The following is a 7,987-nucleotide window of genomic DNA, read 5'->3' as shown; positions in this document are numbered from 1 at the left end:
TGGTTGTGCTCAAAATGAAACAAAATGCCTTGATCCTTTTCATGCTTTCATAAAATCAACATAAACAAATGATTAAGCATAATAAAATCCAGTTAAAACAAAGATTGTGGCCTCCAGCATATGTAAATAATGGAAAGCTTCCTCACATTTATGGTTTGGGAACTAAAGTGATTCAATCAATAAGCAAGTAATGCAAAAGAATGAATGGCATGGTAATTGTACAAATGAAAAGTTTCTTAAACATGTTATGCTATAGAAAGCGATAAATGAGTACCTTGAATGATACAACTTCAAAAATAATATCCTACCATACATCCGCAAGTTGAAACACTCAAGCTTTGGAAAATCACCTCAAAAATCTTCGAATTACCGAACAAAATTTGAGTACAAACAACCACCAAAGAATTAGAAAAACAAACTACTATACACTAATAATTAGCCTTGGTGAAAGTGGGAAAAATGAGTGAACCAGGTGGAATGAGAACCCCACTGGTACAGAGCAGAAAAACAAAATTCTGCTATGCTCGCTTAGCGAGCTATGCTCCACTTAGCGGACATAGCAGAAACCAGAAAAATCAGAACAGGATCTGTTGTTCCAATCACTCACCACTTCACCTAAATAACTCATAAACAGAAATATAAACAATATTCACAACCATTGGGGTGCCTCCCAACAAGCGCTTGTTTTACGTCGTTAGCTCGACGCCTTTATTGTTTCGGTGTTTGGAAAGTAGCCTCCTCTCGTCATGCCATGGTGACGTCTCACCGCACAAGCTTAAAGAAAGTGTCCTAACCAAAACACTCAACAAACGTTACGGGTACAAATATATACAACAATTATACGAACATCAAAGAAAACACAAATATACAAATATGTACAAGAGCAAACACATATATGCAAACATGAAACACATATAAATATTAACATACACAAATAGAAAAATTGGTGAATGTTGGATTCACAAGTTAAAAAGTGAAGATTTGTAAGTAAAGAGCTAATCCGAGATCAACATGTTTCACCAACATTCACCAACAAAAGTATACTAGTATGTAACATATACAAGTAAAACTATATGGTGAACATAAACAAGTAAATATGCACAAGTAAGTATATATACCAGTGAAACTATACAATATATACGATATATACAAAGCTCAAGACAACTGAAACTATTGCGATGCAATCACAACCATCCCCGGCAACGGCGCCATTTTGTTGAATGCAGTATAGGGCAAGCAACAAACAAGATTTGGAAATATTGATCTGGGAATTATCGTCCATAGAGATGGAGAGATGCCATTCAACAGTTTCTACGGTTTCGAGCTTGGGTTTGAATGAGCAAAAAGTAAACAAAGATATAGACAGGAAAAGAATAAACACATTCTTAGAAGAGAAATAACTTATCAGGAATGTAAATATATTCACTCTTCACAAACATACACTTACCAACCCGTTATACTCAACCTACGATACTCATCCATGTCATCACGTATCTCTCACATAAGCGTTCATCTCTGGAGCACAAACGAGATCATCTCACAACTAAGGTTATCTCTAACGCGAAGTCGCGAGAACATTCGTATTCCCGCGTCGGCGATCTCTCGCGCGCTGCTCAAACACAAAAGCATTAAGAACAGATACCCACAGTGAATGCTAGCTCTAAATCTATCTCTAGAGTTCAGAACCAACAGATAATCATCCTAGATAAAGATTCAATAAGTTTATCTCTAAAGCACCCCAAATCCCCAGCATAGAGCAAAAATCCAGGATAACATCAACACGGATTCGTAAAGCAAGTTAAATATAACATTATAATCGGTAAATATACATAAGATTCAAGTAAATATACAAACAAAACCCAACCAAAGAGAAATACACAAAGAAGAAGAGAAATGAACCGAAGATCTCCCGGTTTGTCAGCTCCGTTCGACGCTCAATCCACCCCCGATCATCCTTATGCAACCTCCGAAGTTGTTTTCTAAGCCAATACTACTCTAAGAATGGATATGATGGTGTTGGGACTCAAAAATACCCAACCCATGGCCTAAAAATGTGATTTTGGCCCCTTTTAACGAGCTGCTGTCTTAGCAGGTCCGCTTAGCGGACCCCCTCCGCTCTGCGGACTCAATTGCATTCAGACGCTGATTTTCTCCGTTGGAGCTCCGCTCAGCGGACCCCCCCTCCGCTTAGCGGAGTCTGCTAAAAATCAGATTTTGTTTTCGCCATAACTCGAGAACCGTAACTCCGAATTGCGCCCGGTTCGAAGCGTTGGAAAGCTTATTCAATGCTCTATCCAATAATGAATGAATGGAAACCAAAATGATGATTTTGGTCATCCTTATTTTGAGTCTTTGGAAGTCCGCTTGACGGTGGCTAAGCGGGCTTTCACCAAAATTGCGAAATCGAAGCTGTGCCTTTGACACTTTATTCCTCAAGGCTCCAATAAGCATGAATACCTATAAAAACAAAGGAAAAACTATCAAATGGTATAAAAGTATATGAAAATACAACTATTCACAAAGTATACGTATTTATACATAAAACGGGGAATTATTCAAACGGTATTAACAAAAGTATCGATAAGTGCCACTATTTACATACTCAAAACATCGACATTTTGGCACTTATCAAACTCTCCCCAACCTGAAACTTTGTTTGTCCTCAAACAATGTCAAATAAATCAAAGAATCAAAAGTAATAAACCAAAGAATTGTGAATCAACAAGTTTTGAAAACCAAAAACAAATGTATGGCTTAATACAAAAACGTATAAACAAAGTAAATACTTACCACTATACTACAACGACAACATAAAAACGAAACGAATCCTAAATACAAAAAGCATACAAAACATTCTAACACAATACATGCTCACATCATGAATCACACCTAGCAAAAATTCATCAATGGATGAAGAACACACAAAGGTGAAGGACTTTTAACACTCATCCAACAATCTTGCAAACAAAAGATTAAATTATGCATTCATCCAAAAATCACATTGAAGATACAAAAGCAAGAATCACAAGGAATTTTCAAGGTTGTAATGTGGCTTGGTTAACAAACAAGGGATATGTCCTAAGGCTAATCGAAACAAAAACTTGCCTAAACCTAAGGGAGTGATCAATCCACAAAGTTCTAAGCAACAAAATCTCGATTAAACTTCTTCCTTAACCACAAGTTTCTCAAACCAATCACAATACTTATTAGCACAATTATTCGCTTCTCTTTTCTTTTTGTTTTTCAAAACTTTTTCTCTTTTTTTCTTTCTTTTCTTTTCACTTTTTTTTCTTTTTTTTTCTTTCTTTTCAACCTCATAGCAACAACCACATAAGTAGCAACCATTTCTCTCCCCAACTTGAACTCAACCACACCATCATATGAATACTCCCTACTTTCTAAGGCAAGGTAAAAATTCATACCAAAAATCATGGTTGAGGGTTCAAGAAAACAAAGAATCAATCATCCATGCAAAAATGAGAACTAAACACTCAAAGATAAGTATTTAGCAAAAACAACGTGGACATTGACAAAAAGCTCAAAAGGGTTAACAAATGATCACACACTCACAAGGTGAATTGACTATTTGGTTATGGTGGTTGTGCTCAAAATGAAACAAAATGCCTTGATCCTTTTCATGCTTTCATAAAATCAACATAAACAAATGATTAAGCATAATAAAATCCAGTTAAAACAAAGATTGTGGCCTCCAACATATGTAAATAATGGAAAGCTTCCTCACATTTATGGTTTGGGAACTAAAGTGATTCAATCAATAAGCAAGTAATGCAAAAGAATGAATGGCATGGTAATTGTACAAATGAAAAGTTTCTTAAACATGTTATGCTATAGAAAGCGATAAATGAGTACCTTGAATGATACAACTTCAAAAACAATATCCTACCATACATCCGCAAGTTGAAACACTCAAGCTTTGGAAAATCACCTCAAAAATCTTCGAATTACCGAACAAAATTTGAGTACAAACAACCACAAAAGAATTAGAAAAACAAACTACTATACACTAATAATTAGCCTTGGTGAAAGTGGGAAAAATGAGTGAACCAGGTGGAATGGGAACCCCACTGGTACAGAGCAGAAAAACAAAATTCTGCTATGCTCGCTTAGCGAGCTATGCTCCACTTAGCGGACATAGCAGAAACCAGAAAAATCAGAACAGGATCTGTTGTTCCAATCACTCACCACTTCACCTAAATAACTCATAAACAGAAATATAAACAATATTTACAACCATTGGGGTGCCTCCCAAGAAGCGCTTGTTTTACGTCGTTAGCTCGACGCCTTTATTGTTTCGGTGTTTGGAAAGTAGCCTCCTCTCGTCATGCCATGGTGACGTCTCACCGCACAAGCTTAAAGAAAGTGTCCTAACCAAAACACTCAACAAACGTTACGGGTACAAATATATACAACAATTATACGAACATGAAAGAAAACACAAATATACAAATATGTACAAGAGCAAACACATATATGCAAACATGAAACACATATAAATATTAACATACACAAAGAGAAAAATTGGTGAATGTTGGATTCACAAGTTAAAAAGTGAAGATTTGTAAGTAAAGAGCTAATCCGAGATCAACATGTTTCACCAACATTCACCAACAAAAGTATACTAGTATGTAACATATACAAGTAAAACTATATGGTGAACATAAACAAGTAAATATGCACAAGTAAGTATATATACCAGTGAAACTATACAATATATACGATATATACAAAGCTCAAGACAACTGAAACTATTGCGATGCAATCACAACCATCCCCGGCAACGGCGCCATTTTGTTGAATTCAGTATAAGGCAAGCAACAAACAAGATTTGGAAATACTGATCCGGGAATTATCGTCCACAGAGATGGAGAGATGCCATTCAACAGTTTCTACGGTTTCGAGCTTGGGTTTGATGAGCAAAAAGTAAACAAAGATATAGACAGGAAAAGAATAAACACATTCTTAGAAGAGAAATAACTTATCAGGAATGTAAATATATTCACTCTTCACAAACATAGACTTACCAACCCGTTATACTCAACCTAAGCGTCCATCTCTGGAGCACAAACGAGATCATCTCACAACTAAGGTTATCTCTAACGCGAAGTCGCGAGAACATTCGTATTCCCGCATCGGCGATCTCTCGCGCGCCGCTCAAACACAAAAGCATTAAGAACAGATACCCACAGTGAATGCTAGCTCTAAATCTATCTCTAGAGTTCAGAACCAACAGATAATCATCCTAGATAAGGATTCAAGAAGTTTATCTCTAAAGCACCCCAAATCCCCAGCGTAGAGCAAAAATCCAGGATAACATCAACACAGATTCGTAAAGCAAGTTAAATATAACATTATAATCGGTAAATATACATAAGATTCAAGTAAATATACAAACAAAACCCAACCAAAGAGAAATACACAAAGAAGAAGAGAAATGAACCGAAGATCTCCCGGTTTGTCAGCTCCGTTCGACGCTCAATCCACCCCCGATCATCCTTATGCAACCTCCGAAGTTGTTTTCTAAGCCAATTCTACTCTAAGAATGGAAATGATGGTGTTGGGACTCAAAAATACCCAACCCATGACCTAAAAATGTGATTTTGGCCCCTTTTAACGAGCTGCTGTCTTAGCAGGTCCGCTCTGCGGACCCCCTCCGCTCAGCGGACTCAAAATTGCATTCAGACGCTGATTTGCTCCGCTGGAGCTCCGCTAAGCGGACCCCCCTCCGCTTAGCGGAGTCTGCTAAAAATCAGATTTTTCGCCATAACTCGAGAACCGTAACTCCGAATTGCGCCCGGTTCGAAGCGTTGGAAAGCTTATTCAATGCTCTATCCAATAATGAATGAATGGAAACCAAAATGATGATTTTCGTCATCCTTATTTTGAGTCTTTGGAAGTCCGCTTGACGGTGGCTAAGCGGGCTTTCACCAAAATTGCAAAATCGAAGCCGTGCCTTTGACACTTTATTCCTCAAGGCTCCAATAAGCATGAATACCTATAAAAACAAAGGAAAAACTATCAAATGGTATAAAAGTATATGAAAATACAACTATTCACAAAGTATACGTATTTATACATAAAACGGGGAATTATTCAAACGGTATTAACAAAAGTATCGATAAGTGCCACTATTTACATACTCAAAACATCGACATTTTGGCACTTATCAAACTCTCCCCAACCTGAAACTTTGTTTGTCCTCAAACAATGTCAAATAAATCAAAGAATCAAAACTAATAAACCAAAGAATTGTGAATCAACAAGTATTGAAAACCAAAAACAAATGTATGCACTACAACACGGAAGGGCTTTAAAAGCGCTTTTTATGGGCTTTAAAAGCGCTTAAAAGCGCTGTGAAAGGTTGCGCTGGCAAAGGTAACAAAAGCGCTTAAGAAAGCGCTCTGGTAGGCCCCCCCTATAAGAGCGCTTTTCTGGAAAAAGCGCTCTTGTAGGCCCCCCCTTTAAGAGCGCTTTTCTGGAAAAAGCGCTCTGGTAGGCCCCCCTTTAAGAGCGCTTTTTCCAGAAAAGCGCTGTGATAGCCCCCCTGTGAGAGTAAAAAATAAAAAAAAACGCAACATACGAAAGCGCTTTTGGAAAAGCGCTCTTATAGGGTGGGCTTTAAGAGCGCTTTTTTCTGGAAAAAGCGCTCTGATAGCCCCCCCTATAAGAGCGCTTTTCCAAAAGCGCTTTCGTATGTTGCGTTTTTTTTTATTTTTTATGCTTTTTTATTAATCTTTGGCAGCGCTTTTACAAAGAAGCGCTTTAGTAGGTGAACCTTTAAGAGCGCTTTTTAAAAGCGCTAACGTTGCTAAATGAGGTATTTTAATGTGCAGCCTGTAATTTAATCCTCCCAGTCGACCTGTAATATTTTCGACCTGTAATATGTTTTCAACCTGTAATATTTTCGACCTGTAATTTATTTTCGACGATATTATTTCAGCCATCAGTAAGACAATATATATACTAATATAATACCATTATAATATCCAAAATTATATATATACATCATTACAACATCAATAATATTATAGTTCAAATCGACACAAATCCTACATGAAAAAGCGCTTAATATAAAATTGACACAAATCCTCTTTTATTTCTTCCAACTTAAGTCTCGGGTACCCAGCAGCACGAAATTCGTCAAGGTACTACAAAACAAAAACATAATATGAATGATACATTTAGTTAAATGTAATAAATTATATGAAATTATCTTAAGTTATAAATTCATACCGTGAGCGGAATCTCTAATTGATTTGCCTGAAGGATTTCTTTCATAAACCTCAATACAAAGTATCCGCAATCGTAACTGTTTCGCTGTTGCGGACACTACATAGAAAAACAAATAAGATTCTATAGTTGTCTTGTTTTATCAAGTAGCATAAATATATTATAAGCAAAATTGTGAAAAATAATGTACCTGCACTTGGATCCAAGTAATGTTGTTAGATTTAGTTCGGGATACCTGTGCGTCCCGTTGACTTCGGAACACTTATATTGATCTAATTAACAAATATATAAAAGCATATGTTTAGATCAATCCCACAAATAAGTAAATATATAAATATACACGAATATATATTTAGAACGATCCCACTTACAAATCAACGATGTCCTTCATAGCCGGATAATTGGTCCATTCACCATTTACCGAATTCTGATAATACACGACTTCCCTTATAGGGTTGATAGCAAGCAGCAACCAGTGTGCTCTATAAATTAAAACAATAGGTTATATGAAAATTTTGCTATACACAAAAGAAACAGAGATTAGATGAACAAAGAATGAGAAACTAACCCTACTGGTCGGGTATTATACGCCCAAAGATGCAGACTTTCTGTATTGCCGATGGACATGAATCTATCGACTAAGCGCTGTCTAACTGATTCTGGTTCCGAAGCAATTGCCATTCCGCTGCAATGGGCGGAAGACACGAAACGGAATCTGTTAGACAATGGATTCCCGCGC

The 7,987-nt window shown here is 36.8% G+C and overlaps 1 long non-coding RNA gene across 1 annotated transcript; it reads right to left on the bottom strand.

Annotated features, from left to right (window-relative positions):
- Positions 1 to 7,059: 7,059 nt before the first annotated feature.
- LOC131642982 (uncharacterized) lies at positions 7,060 to 7,520 on the bottom strand. The gene is made up of 3 exons (XR_009296107.1): positions 7,439 to 7,520; positions 7,252 to 7,347; positions 7,060 to 7,166 (listed from the first exon to the last, which is right to left on the bottom strand). It is a non-coding gene; the product is annotated as an uncharacterized LOC131642982 (long non-coding RNA).
- Positions 7,521 to 7,987: the final 467 nt, after the last annotated feature.

This window comes from Vicia villosa, unplaced genomic scaffold, assembly GCF_029867415.1.
Source record: "Vicia villosa cultivar HV-30 ecotype Madison, WI unplaced genomic scaffold, Vvil1.0 ctg.006315F_1_1, whole genome shotgun sequence".
In the NCBI taxonomy this organism is placed as follows: domain Eukaryota; kingdom Viridiplantae; phylum Streptophyta; class Magnoliopsida; order Fabales; family Fabaceae; genus Vicia; species Vicia villosa.
This window is presented reverse-complemented; position numbering and strand designations above follow the sequence as displayed.